Genomic DNA, 14,756 nt, shown 5'->3' with positions numbered 1-14,756 from the left:
TGGGTGATTAATTTTCCTTGATATCTGGAAGGACTTATCCTTTATGTCCTTAGCGCTTGTTTCCTTAAGCTGAAATAAGAAAAGTAGCAACTTAAATGTTATCATTTTTCTTTATAGTTGGTACCATACAGTTACCTGCTTTTGGACATCTGTTATATTTGCTGAGTGACTTCTATATACTTTTTCACATAAGATTTTCAGGTATCTTATCTTTCAGTCTTAGCAGCCTTTCAGCCTGCCACCACACCTTTGAATGTTTGTAGTAGGATGGGAGTTTCCTTTGTTCCTCTTGAGTTGTTCCTTTTTTTCTGATGGACGCTGTGGAGATATGGGCATTTAGATACCAGCATATAGATGGGAAGGGAAAATGTTTTTCTCCAAAAACTATATCTTCTCAAATTTGCTAGGCATTACAGTGAAGTCTTTTAAGGCACAGCTTCTCTGTAAGTTCTTCCACAGTGGCGCTGTTTCTTTGTAGGAACAAGATATGGGTCCCTATTAGTTGATTTTAATTTCCTAAACTGGGAAGTAGTCACCTCATTTGAAACTCCGTGATATGGCAGGATAGTTGTCCACAAACAAGTCCATGCGCTCACTATACAGCATATGTTCTTCTGTCTTGTTAAAATGCTTCTTGTCTTGTAGGAGGAATGTGATTTTTGTCCTGGCATTTATATTCAAGCCTAGTTATTAAGGAGAAATCAGCCTGGCATCCCAAGTCACAGGAACATTCATGAGAAATGGGAAGTAGGTAAGTTTGGGTTTGGTTTTTGGTTGGTGTGTGTGGTGGGGTTTTTTTGGTGTGTTGTGTTTTGGTGGTTGTTTTTTTTTTTTTTTTTTGTCCTGAGTCCCAGGGTAGGAGCTCTCACCAAGGAATGCCAATGGGGAAAGGAGCCCTGAAAATGGGAGGAATGCCCTAGGAAGATCTCGCACGGATGCCTGAGTCTTGCTCCTGCTATATATTTACAGGAGTAGGTGTGCGTGCAGGCTGCATGTTAGTCTGAAAACGGGATGTATACAAAAATAGCCTGCAGGCCAACCTGTCTTTCTAATACCTTAGCTTTATTCCAAGGAAGGCCTGGTTGGTAAAAATTGATTATTGTGAGACAGAGTGTACTCAGCTAATCACGTGCTTCTCATGATTCACACACTTTCACAATCCAGACTAGCCACGTAGTGTTTTTCCTGATATAAACCGCTTGCTTATTTGCCAAGAATGCTTAACAGCTCATCGTATTAGTATTCAAAAGGGAATTTCTCAACACACAAGGTTATTTTGGTCACCATCCTATCGTGTCTTTCAGGACATGAACTACTTAGGAGCACCATGGAATTTTACTTGCCAAATTCCTTTTTCTTGCCAGGATGTAGAGCATGAAGTGGTGTCCTTGATGTAGTCTTTGCCATGTTCTAATTTTGGCTTTTGGTTTAGGCAAAGTTTATCATGAGGTTCTGAGAAACGTTTTGTGGCCCTACTTTGTGGTGGTTTAGGGAAAGAGAAGTTCATGTAACCTTTCTTGGTTTGTCTGTCGCTGTCTGCATCTATTGGATTTGATAACTCATGCATTCCTTAATCTTTTTATATATAATGCAGTGTCCATTGAAACACTTTTTGTGAATTGTCTTTCATGAAAAGCCTATCATAGAAGAATTTCTGTGTTCCACAATAAATGTGTTTATATACGTACACTGGAAGTTTGCTGGGTAATGGAGGAAAAAGCCCACAACAAATATTTTAATGGCTCAGTGTTCTTGATGAAGGGAAGTTGGACCACTTAAGCAACCTTATCTTCAGAGTAATCCTGTGTGATTATTAAAAATATTTCATATTCTACTCTAGAGAGAGTCTGCAGAGGCTTGGAACTGCTGTTACCCACTGTTATCCCAAGAGTGTGACCTGGGCTCTTAAATGGATTTATTTTAATTCATATGGAATACTATTGTAGAAATGGGCACAGGATCCTAATACTGATTGTTTTGTCTTTCTATGATCAGCTATTCACTTCGCTGCCTTTTCTGCCTTTTCTTTCCTTTCTTTCAAATATGTTGCTCAAAATATCTGTCTAAACCACGCTGGAGGAAAAATCCAAGTCCTAAAACTTTCAGTGAGTCTGGGTCATTGCATCTAGCTCCTGGTACACCTTGGGACCGGGTGCAAGGTGAGTTGTCTTTGCCCTGAGGCACTGTGGATAGTCCTGGCTCTGACTGATGATTCTGGTTGTGGGCTTTGGGCTCCCAGAAGCTACTGGCATACCTCTGGGAGATCCAGGGACTCCTAACAGAAAGCCAAACGAATTCAGTGCTCTAAAACCTGGCTGGGTTACTACACTTGCTGTTATTCATGCTGTGGGCTTGAGGTCCAGCTGGGCAGGCTCTAGTTCAGAAAAGGTCTGAGCTGTGCACGGCTTATGTTTGCAGACAAAAGGTATCTGTGAGTGGGACAGAGTCGGTTGTGGGAGCAGCAAGTAGAGATGAGATTTGCACTACCATACAGTTGTCAAAGGTGGACTGGCTGCGCTCTAGGAATCAACTGAAGATGTCAAAGAAAGTGGAGAAACTGGGTCCTAAGTAACAGCAACTTTTTTTTTTTTTTTTTTTTTTTTTTTTACAGCACTATTGTATTTACCCTGTGGCAGGATAACTTGGGTTATTCTAGTTCTTCATAAAAGTTCAGAGTGAATGATCTGTATAAGGTGATAAGCATTTAAATGAACCTGGTTTTACACACCAAAGTAGCTTAATTTATGTGTGGGAAGTAACTGCTCTTCAGGATTGCTTTTTCCTCTGTTCCAGGTAAGACATTTTTATAACCTTCCATAAAATAATTAATTTCGAAAGCATGGAAAGAAAGTTTGCGAGGTTTATCATGGCTATATATATACATAAAAGTATGGCAGGAAGTTAGTACTTAAAGAAGGGTGAAGTACTAAACTACTGCTTAATCTGCAGTAAACCGCATGTGATAATTTGCAGAAAAATAAGGCTTAGCAGCCATTCCTGGGGTAATGAGTTTCCAAAGGGTGTTGGAAGAACAAACGAATGATCCAGTTGGAAATATCATGGGTTAGTATACGTAGTTCCTGGAATTTCTTCATAGAGTTGTTAGACATGTAAAAAATGGCTTGATTGCGCACAGCTGTCTTTGAAAAATAGTGATGAACAGACTGAGAGCTTGTGGGTGAAAATTAGAGGTGGAGCCAAGAAAGGAAACATCGTGGTTGGTGTTTACTACAGAACCACCTGATCAAGGGGAGGATGAGCAAAATAACCAGAGTTATTTCCCGAAGACCCTTAAAAATGTTGAAAACCCACTTTCACTAAGAAAATGAAAGTGACAAACCTGTCAAGGTAAAGAACTGTGGTTTTGGTTATGTTAATAAGAATTGGAAGTTGTGCCAGTGAATTAAACTGACTCTCACTTAAACCGCAATCGCCTCGCTTTGCTATCCCTACAGCAGGATCACTTTAAAAACAGTTTTAAAAAAACTTTTGGTTTGATTTGAACTGAGCGAATTAACCCGGTGCTTCAGACTCTAACAAACAACCTGATCTTTCAACTATGACCACCCTTGAACAAGAGCATACTGCCTGCACCTGCAAAACCACCTATTCATATAAACCGGTATTACGGATAAGGTTGGCTTCCTTTTGTGGGGTTGCTAGATCGCCGTGCATGAGGACCTCTTTGCATTCTCAAAAATATGGGTTTCTTTTCCTCCGTAGATGGAGTTACGTTCTAAGTAGCTAAGAAGGTTCTCTAGCTGGAGCTTCTTTTCAGCTGTAGTGCTCAGCAACTAAGATTTAGTAATTCCTTGGACTCGGTGTTGGTGCTACTGTATAAGTAAACAATGAATTCTTATGTGATTTAAATAAAATACTTTGGAATATTTTGTAATAAAATTTCCGTTGTGGATATTTGAAGCCTGAAGTGGTGAAGAAACAATATAAAGTGGCTAATGGGATATAATACCTATTAAGAAAACAGTGGCTTCATATGAAAACAACTGCTTGTTTGTCTCCCCTTCCGCTGTCAAAGGCAAACTGCTTTGGGGCAGCAGATCCTCTAACGGCATCTCCAGTCACTTCCCGAACACGGGTCTGCAGGATAATTGCAGTGGTCCAAAGTGGAATGAAACTTAAAATGCCAGCTCCACAATGCTGTGAAGGTAACATTTATGCCTCTCGGGGCAGCACCGGATAAGCAGCAGAGACGAGCCAAAGGAGAGAGCAGCATCTTGTGATAAGGGGTAGCTCAGAGGGCAGACCTCTGGTGGCCGGCTGTTGTGCGTGTTTAAGCCAGATCTGTGGAGCAGAAGTGCTGGTAAAGGGCTCGGTGTCCCAGGAAAAGCATTGCCAGGGAAAATGCTGGAGCAGGAAAGGGAAGGTGGTGTTCTATTAAGGGTGCTGTGTTTTGGAGGAGGATGGCTGGAGAAGTTTTTGCATTTTTTCCAAGGAATTTATTTGCGAGCCAAACAATGTTATTTATGTTGAGCTTTGTCTTTATAGTCCTGTGCAAAATCTTTACAGTACTATTAACTCTAGTAGGTGAAGAATGCATCTGGAATCACACCAAAAAATCTTAAACTGAGGCAGAAGTGATGCTACTTATATTGCTTTTGATGTGGCAAATATTACACCAGACCGCACTTTTAATCACACATTTGTGCGCAGTTACCAGGTGAGACGCTTTACCCAATGTCTTAAAAGGGAAAAAGACTAATACAGGAAACAATGTATAATCAAAATGTGTATTGGTGTGACATGGCTTTGAAAAAGGCAATGAAATGTGGAGGTGTTGGAGGTCGAATCACTTCCAGCAGAAAGAGGGAAATATTAATACCGTTGAACAGAGTTCTGGTAAGGTCTCGTGTAGAACAGCGCATGTTGACTTGTCACCTGTGTTTGAGGAAAATGAACTCATAACAGATGCAGGGATGAGGAAGTATGGGAAAGGGAAAACCTGCTGTTTGAGAGGACACCAGACAACTGTAGGTTAATGTGCTTGTCACGGCAGCAACTGAGAATGGACCTGTCTGCTCTTTATAAAAGCAAGGGAGGAGGGAGATAAAGCTAGAAGGGCAACGCCGGTGTGAGAACAAATACATTAAGGAATAAACTTAGGTTGAGCGTGAAAGGAATGTTTCAGAGTTTTGTGGCATCTATGAAAGACTTGACAATGGTTAGGCTAACTTATTGGTGGACATCTAAAGTAGAAGCTTTATAAATTGATACAACAAATGAAATAAAGGTATGTCAGTTTTATTAAGCTGTGGTCCATTGTTGTGTATCTTCTGGTTTTGTGTTCAAAGTTCAACAACTGGTGGGAAGAGAAAAGCTGGTATCTTCCTATACTCTATATAAGCAAAGGGAGCCTGTATTGTTTTCTCCTTAAAAAAAAAAAAAAACAAACTACTGCAGGAACTTTCCTTAAAACATGAATATAAGTTTAATTTTTAAGTCACTTCCAGTAATTATTCCACACTGTCTGGAAAATACAATTCCTGATGGTCCCTGAGATTATGAACTATGTATTTGGGCAACCCATGTATGTCTCTGAAGGGAAAGGAGAAGAAATGTAAGAACTGGATGTGGAATTTTGCTTGGGAAGAAGGTGAGGAGCCTGCCAAATGCTGTTGAATATAAATTTATGTATGACCTAATTTTTGCAATTCATGATGGTACTACTAAGCTTGCTTGCTAGCCAAAGGAATGTGATCATGCGTATCCCTGTGCGGCTCCCTCCTTAGCATAAAGATATAATTAAAATACTGCTGTGAGGAATTGTGGTTCTTGTGGTCTAAGGAGATTAGTGCACTTGTAAATATCTCCTTACCTTACTCCACAGGTCCCCAGTAGCCAGTTTGGCCTAAACCATGACAAATATTTATGTAGGATATGTCTAATAATTCTTTCTCCACTTCTGACTCTCCTGGTGAAACAGTAGCAGAGCTCAGAGGAGCCAACTTACGCTTTTGTGCCACTTTACTGAGCCATGAAAACATTCTTGATTACATGAAGGTATATTGATAACTCTCTTCTCTGTGAGATTATAACTTCTGACTGTGGAGTTTCTAAATAGCAAACTGGGAGGAAGGGGAAGATCACAGCTATGGTATCAAACCTCTCTTCCATTGACCCTTCATTTTCACAGCACTGATCCCCCTCACTAAGGCCACCACCACTGGTGTTTTGGTGACGAAGAATGAAACTTTGTCCTGAAAGTGACTGGATTGTACATTGTATGCTCTTTTGTACCCATCACGATTTTCAAATGCATTAAAGGGAGGCAGTGCCCTCTTACGCGACGCTGCAATGACTCCACCTGCTCCTCAACAAGGCATCACCTGCTGTGTTTGTAGTCTTAAAATATCATAAGAAAAGACCTTGAGCTACGGGAACAGTAACTTCATTAGTCCGTTGTGAGAGTAAGCTGCTCTATTTAGTGGGCATGCCATAAAATGATATTTATTACTATCCTATTTCCTGCAAATGTGTGAGCAAACCTCTCTGAAATGAACTGTATGTGACAGAAGGCTCTTTCAATTTCAGGGCAAAGTATGTCAGTTAGAACTGGGGTTAGTAATACAGAAGAGACCTGGGAAGCCTTCTGTTACTAAACATAAGCTTTGTAAATTACTAACTACAAGCTTTGTCGTGTACCCCATCTTCCCCGCTGTAGTTTTGTGGGCGTGTTAATCATGCTTATGATTTTGACTCTTGCACTTTTATCCCTGCTATCCGCAATTGCAGTTAAGCTTGGTAATGCTGTTGGGGTGTGTGTGGGGGGTTTTTTTGGTGGTTTGGGATTTTGGGATGGTTGGTTGGGTTTTTTTGTTGTGAACTGGTTATTGGGTTGCTGACCAGTTAAGTCAACTCAAGTCTGCTAAGAGTTGTATAATGTCCTACAAACCAGAGGCTGTGATGAGAATTCCATAGAGACTGTGATTCATGCCTCTCATAGTTTCAGCCAAGGGTGTTGATGTAAATATCAGGCTGAGTTTACCTTAAGGGTAAACATGTGGAGCTGCAAAGCTCGATTAACTAGGTGCGATAACTCAGAGGAGAATGAAAACTGGTCAGAAAATGATGGACGAAACTTGAAATCCTTTTCTCTTAAAAGAAAAAAAAAATCTTGCAATATCATGGATAATTAAATTTTACATGCAACATTTAGCTTTAAAACAAACAAAATATCATTATATAACCCCAATGGGAGGGGGGGAATTCTTTATAAAAGGCTAATCATGGTTACTGGCCCTGCCAAACCTGACCACTACAAACATTTCCTTCTGCTTTGTAACAAATGGAAATTAAATTAGGTTTCTACAACACTGTTGTGAGGTTAATCAGTCTCTGCAACTTTGCGATACATTCTTTTCCATCTCCAGTGTTAAAAGTTCCCGTTGCAAAACAGCAATGGGAAACACCTAAACCTAAACTCTAATGCAGCCGTTGCACAACCATAGCATTGTTATGCCCTCGTCAGCGTTAGTAGACTCATTGAAGGCATGTCCGTGTTTTAAACATAGGGCATGGGGATACTTCTCCTTTAGCTTTCCACCATGTGGCCAGCCAATAACACTGTAGATCAGTGGAGTTCCCCTGCTCTTAAGATAATTTCTCAACTCATCAGGGGCTCATTTCAGTGTGTGGGTGTTTTTTTTGTTTTGGTTTTTTTTTTTTTTTTCTCCTGCTAGCATGTCAGGGAAGTTGGAAGAGCAGAGCTGGAAGCGAGATGCTTGGCAGGGGAGCAGCTTCAGAGTGGATGTGACGGTATTTGACAAGCGCTTTGCGACTGCTTTGTCTGCAGAAGTCAGCTTGTGTTTTGTAATAAGGTGTTCTAGCAAATGACATGCAGACAGCTGCAGTCATTACTCCATTGTGAAACACAGCAAGTTTAATCATGTTTTATCTGCAAATTTCACCTTTACTGTGGATCCATTACTGAAATCTGCATGATGATGCATAGGATGCTTTAAGGAAAATATTACATCATAAGTTCATTTAAAATGTGTCAATAGCATTGAAGCGATGTGTCAGGAAGAAATGAGGGGGAAAAATCAGAAAAAAACCCATGTATTCTGGTTGAACTGATGCTGGATAGCACATAGCTGGGTTACACGCAGAGGTCCCTGTCCTGTAGAATTCACGGTACACATCAGGAAATGAAAGTCAGCTCCATTCAATTAGCAGCTAATTCAGATTTTCTCTCGCGATTTGCTGTCCATTTCTATCCAGCTGTTGTGCGATGTTTATTCTTTGGTCACCTGTTGGGGGCAAAGGCCCCTACCTCTCTACTTAACCGTCAGAGAACCAGGTGTCTGCTGCTGATTGAAATGTAATTATTCTAGAGGCATAATTGTGTTTTGCTTTTGTAGATGTGTTGAATTCAAAGGGTGTGTGTTTTCCATGGCAGGAGGACCCCTTTGGTATTTTTATATTTGTATCCTCTCGAGTCAGTACTCATACTTAGCAGAAGCACTGGGAAGTTCAATTACCCTTTAAAAGGTGCGTTCTTCAGCAAATGCTGCAGTTTTTAAAGTATATCTCATGGTTCTGGAAAGATGTGGAAATGCTGGGGGAAATGAGTATTGGGCTTTCAATAGAAATAACGATAACCAGCTATGATAGGACGAGGGGTAATGGCTTCAAACTGGAAGAGGGTAGATTTAGATTACATATTGGGACAAAATTTTTCACTGTGAGGGTGGTGAGGCACTGGAACAGGTTGCCCAGAGAAGTTGTGGACGCTCCATCCCTGGAGGTGTTCAAGGCCAGGCTGGATGGGGCTTTGAACAAGCTGGTCTAGTGGGAGGTGTCCCTGCCCATGGCAGGGGGGTTGGAACGAGATAATCTTTAAGGTCCCTTCCAACCTAAACCATTCTGTGATTCCGTGATCTTTTTCTTTCCTGCATTATGGTGTTTCTGGAAATATGCACAAGCAGCATAGGAAGTCAAAAGTATTTATGGATTCAGCTCTGTTCTGCGTGGCACAAAAGTACATATGTTTAATGCATTTATCAGTCAGCTGTACACTTACCCCCTGCCTTTAACCTTAATATCTGATTTTTGCCCCTTGCTTTATACTGTTGACCCGGAGTCAGGGGTCAACATGAAATAACAAAGCTGTGTTGTGCCAGTATCCCAAGAAGCCTTATTATGTGGAACCTGCTTCCCTTAGGAATACTGGTGGGATTAATTTGAAAGAAATTCTCAAGAAATGATAATGTTTCTTCTCTCTCTTTTTTTCCTGTTTTGGTTTTTTTTTTTTTTTTTTTTTTAAAGCATTAAGATTTATGAGATCATGTTCCCTGTGCATATGCATTCTATTCTAATATTTTTTTTTTTAACCTATGGCTGATCCCAGCAGAATTTGACTTATTTATCAAAGACAAATCCCTAGAAGTCCTGTGGAAATAGATAGCTGGATATAGAGGATTGAGTTTTTTATTAATGTCCCTTGCTGATAATGACCCACCCCCAAGGAGAACACTACAGTATGTCATTGCAATGTTCTGAAATACTGGTGAATCCGTTGATTTTTATTTTTTTTCAGCCCAATGATGGTGAAAATTACTTCATGATACAAGTAATTAAGTGGAATTTCTGAGGCCCATGTAAATGCTTGTTGTTTCCATGTGCTCTTTCACTTCCTACAATCAGCCCTTGGGTGGCACTCTTTCAGAGCAGAATGCAGCAGTTGTGTCTCTGCACCTCATCTTCACCCTCAACGCCATCCCAGAGGTGCTGCTTTCTGTTTGGCGGTCTGACACTTCTGCTTGTTCAGAGCATCTAATCCAGGTGCTCCTCCTATGACAAACGCTGTTTGTATTCTCCTTCAGTTCTGTACAGCTGAAATGTTTGGGTACCAAGGAGTGGAGGTTTGCGTCTCCCAAGAATTCATTAAAAAAAAATAATAAATTAATGACATGTCATGCTACGACTTCATTAAACAAATTCTGGTTGAGCTGGGGCTGAAGTGTAATAACCCTTTAACAAATGAAGAAAACGGGCACTTTTGAAATTAGATCAGCTCATTAGTCTAAAGTACCACTATAAATTACATACAAAGGGCAAAATGTCATTATCTGTTATGATCCCATAGGAATTTATGAATATACTAAATACTAATTATTGCTTAGTGGAATCACAGGAAAAACTCTGTGGCATTTTGGAAATTCTCCATGGCTTTTTCTTCTTTTTTTTCTTTTTGTCTTTTTTTTTTTTTTTTTTTTTTTGCAAGTGAGAATTGTGGGACCACCTGAGTTTATCTGAATATCTGATTTTTTTTTTTTTTTTTTTTTCCTCAAGTCCTCCTTTTATGGCACCTGTTCCATTGTGGTAAAACTTAAATTGCTCTAAAAAAAAAATCAAAGCTTCTCTTTTGCTCTAATGAACTATTCTAGGATGGGGTAAAGGGACAGTGATGGAGACAGCCATCCATGGCTCCTCATATCTGGAGGGCTGAAATATCTTGATTCCCTTGCCCGGTGAAGGTAGGTACAGACCAGCTCTCCGAGTACTGTGCTAGGGACTGGCTGCTTTTCTGACTGGCTGCTGGTCTTCCTCCCTGATCAACTGACACCCCCAGAAAACAAACTCTGCCTTGCTGATGCTGTATATTTCATCAAGATCCGCCACTCACTGCTCCTGAAGGAGGATGAGTATCGTCTTGTCCTTTTGATGGCTCCTTGAGCACAGCTTTTGAGGTTATTCTTTTTAAAATATCTTTCCACTAAATAGCCATCTTATGAAGGACTGTCTGTAACGGTCACAAACAGAGGTGCTGTCAAGACTGATGCCAGCTATGCAACCGCTTTGAAGTCTGGAACTTTTCTAATATGACTGTTTTCTTCACCCTTTTGTCGGAGTCGAGCACAGTTCTCCAGGTGTGGGCAGAAGAAGCGGTACCTATCTCTGGCTGCTGCTCTTTGTGTAACTAGATGAACACGATGCACTGTAAGGATGATTTTTGACAAATTGCTTCTTATAAGTAACTACAATATCCAGAATAACAAACCAGATTATGCCAGGCACTTTGCGTGGCCGTTGAATGGAGGAAATGTGGCAATAACTAAAATCAGTACTGAAAGACTTGAATCTTACTGAGTGATGTATTTTCTTTATTCTGACCCTAAAGCAGAAGGGTTTTGGGGGAGGGGGGATGTGATACAGCATTTCACTCCAGATGTGAATAAAACACTTCCCCAATTTAAAACTATTTTTCTCTATTTTACATTGGATATCTAAGGTTGGATGTCAAGCTGAAACATTATTGATGCTTGTTATTTCAGAGCAGTTGTCTTTTCGTGAGATATCTTATGTAGATATTATCTGGATTACTCTAACGGTTGTCACCTGGAGAAATCTTCAGTGCTAGGGAGCATCTGTTCTCAAGTCAAGTGGGTAAGCTGACTCTTCATGTGTGTGAAGTTAAGAAACTCTCTGGTCTTGAGGTCTGTCTTTGCTTGAGAGTGGAGTATTCCAAGGGAGCTTTTGCTCTGAGACTGGCTAGGCGTCACTGCTTGTGAGAGATGGTGAGTGATTGCCTTTGCATCAGTTGTTTCTTTTTCTTTCCTTCACTTATTAAATTGTTTTTATTTCAAGCCGAGAATTCTCCTGATTTTCCTCTTTGTATTCTCTCACCTGTACTACTTCTGGCGGGGGGAGAGTGAGTGAGCGAGCAGTTGTGTGGGTGCTTAACTCCTGGCTGGAGTCAACCCACCAGTTTATTATAGTTATGTTGAGGTATCCCTTTACTTCGTTTATTTGTAAGTCAGATAAAAGCAACAAATCCACAGACTGCAAGCTAAGCTTTGCCTTATGCTTAATCTTCTTTGGGATTTATCTATAGCATTCTAAATGTTCTAATGCCCTAATTCCCTCTGCTTGAGACACTATGACACTTCCTTTATATCCATGGTAAAGTTCAAGTATCAGGTCTGCCTGAGTATTGCTGTTTGATTCATAGTTTTGCTCGCAAGGTCAGCTGACAGAAGACTCAAACCAGTCTTACATCCACAGAATCACTTAGGTTGGAAGAGACCCTTAAGACCATCGAGTCCAACCACAGACCTATCACTGCCAAGTCCACCACTAAATCATGTCCCCAAGTGCCACATCTACGCATCTTTAAAATACCTTCAGGGTTGGTGATCGGCCAGTTCCCTGGGCAGTCTGTTCCAATGCTTGATAACACTTTAAGTGAAGAACTTTTTTCTAATATCTAATCTAAACCTCCCATGGTGCAACTTGAGGCTGTTTCCTTTCTTCCTATCACTTGTTACCTGGGAGAAAAGACCAACACCCACCTCTCTACAACTTCCTTTCAGGTAGTTGTAGAGCGTGATAAGGACTCCCCTCAGCCTCCTTTTTCTCCAGACTAAAAAATCCCAGTTCTCTTAGCTGCTCCTCATAAGACTTGTGCTCTAGACCCTTCACCAGCTTCATTGCCCTTCTTTTGACATGCTCCAGCACCTCCATGTCTTTCCTGTAGTGACGGGGCCCAAAACTGAACACAGTATTCAAGGTGCAGCCTTATCAGTGCCACATTCAGGGGGACAACCACTTCCCCAGTCCTGCTGGCCACACTATACTGATGCACACTTCTGATACAAGCCAGGATGTTGTTGGCCTTCTTGGCCACCTGGGCATACTGCCAGCTGTGCATAAATAGGTGTCCAGATAAAATACATGAATAGTTAGGTCGTTGTTAATGGTCTTTTTTTAAATACTTCATAGATGTTGCTGCTCCACACCTACTGGCTGCCCTCCTTTGCTGTACTGTGTACAAATGCTTTCCAAAATAAAAATGGGGGAGGGAAGCAAGCTTATAGCTTTAGGTAAATAACTAAAGTGTCAGAGTGGTGTAGGATGATAACCATAGTCACTGGAGAGAGTTGGGCACTTCCAAAGAGCAGTTCATCCCTCAGGCACTGACAGAGAATGTTTTAGCCTGTTTCTTTTCATTAATGAGTGATGGTGACTTGGCTGCAATTACAAACTCCTACTCAATACTTACCTCTGTCCTCCCATGTCTTTGTAGGAAGAGCCCACAGCTGTAATCAAAAAAGTAATATGACTGTCAATAAAGAACAAGGGCTGAAGATGTCCTGAGGCCTTTTCTTCTTTTGCTTTAGGAGCACGATAAATTCCATCGCAGGGAGGCTGTTAGCCCCCACGCACAATCGCATGCTTGGCTGCTGGTGTAGATCCCACTTTAGAGGCTCTAGTGTGGGATCACCCTGTCTCCCATACTTCAGTGATAAATAGGCAATATCTTCTGGTCTGTGCTGAAGATGCAGGAGGATCCTGGGTGCTGTGACTTAGCGTTCCCTCAGCGGTGAAGGGGGTGACTGTAGTAGTGCTGTTTGAGAGGAAGGTGCTCTTGAGTAATTCAGTCCTTGGGAGCTGTCTCCTCGGTAATAACACAAAGCAACTTGTGTGTTTGTTGTCATTGTCACTTGTGTCTACTCACCTCAGATTAAGTTGAAGTACTTATGAAATGACCTGAGAAAATTGGTGTGACTGATTTGTAAATAAGGCCTAAATTGGCAATGTTGAGTGTGAATATTTTTTTTTGATCATACTGAATCTTGTATTAGAACAAAACTTTAATTCTAACAGGATATGAATACAATTGTGCAATTTATGTGCAACAGACAATATCAAGTCGGTTTATTTGTTTTTGTTAGACAAGAAAGATGTTTCCTGTGGTCTTCTCTGTGTTATCAAAGAAGGAAATGCAGCTTAATGTTTCTTTTTCTTCATCTTTCCCAAACTCTTTAAACAGATGCTCTGAAAATTGCATGAAGACTCAATTTCTTATGGATTTCAAACACTGTCACTTCAGATTTTGTCAGAATCTAGGTCAAAAAGGGTTAATAAGTGATTCTGGTTTGGGATGTTTTATTTGGGTGATGTAAATGAAGTCTGATATTCAGAGATAGTGCCCGACAGCTTTTGTTTAGGGGATTATGAAGGACAAACTCAGTATTTTTAGAAATAGAGTTGGAGCCTGTGGCTGCATTGGTGTATAAGAGCTCAGATCAAGAGGTCTCTTTGGCTCTTTATTACAGCACCTTTCTATCAGAAGTTAGCAGTCTTGCAAGGCTTGTGAGCCAGACTCTCAGGGCTTTTCCCCCTTTGCCGTATATTAGATGTTAAATATCTGTAGGAAACCCTGCAAGAATTTGGAGATGTCGCTGATTATCAGTCTCAAATTTCTGTGAGATTCTGTGTCAAAATTGGTCTGGGATCTTGGTGGCAACTGGGGGTCTCCGGTTATTGCAGCCGCCTCTCGAGAGGTGGCAGAGCCTGTGCTGGCGCTCTTGTGAGCGGTCTGCTCCTTTCCCACCCCAGGCACCCGTGCTGCAGGTTATGTGGCCCTGTTTAAGTGCCTGTGTGTCTCCAGACCTCACATCACCGTGCAACTTGTACTGCTGAAGGCTTCTGTTGTTGTAGTGGCATTGGTGAAATGCTATCTTGTCTTCTGGCCTGTGGCTTCCTGACTTCTGACTCACGCGCACCACTGTTCATGATGCACAATGTCGTGCTATCACTCAACTTCCTACCACTTCTGGGATACGTCTGCTTTTGCACGGGAGAGCTGTTTAGCTGGATTTCTTCTTTCTCGTGATGTACGGGTCAAGCACGTATAGTACAGCGACATAGCTGCTTGAGCAGTTAATATTGCTCGCTTTAATTTATGAAATCCACAAAAGGCCCAGATGTGGAGATTGTGGAAAAGGTGGGAG

Source organism: Vanellus vanellus, assembly GCF_965231255.1.
Source record: "Vanellus vanellus genome assembly, chromosome: 6".
Classification (NCBI taxonomy): domain Eukaryota; kingdom Metazoa; phylum Chordata; class Aves; order Charadriiformes; family Charadriidae; genus Vanellus; species Vanellus vanellus.
Note: the sequence above shows the minus strand (reverse complement) of the source record.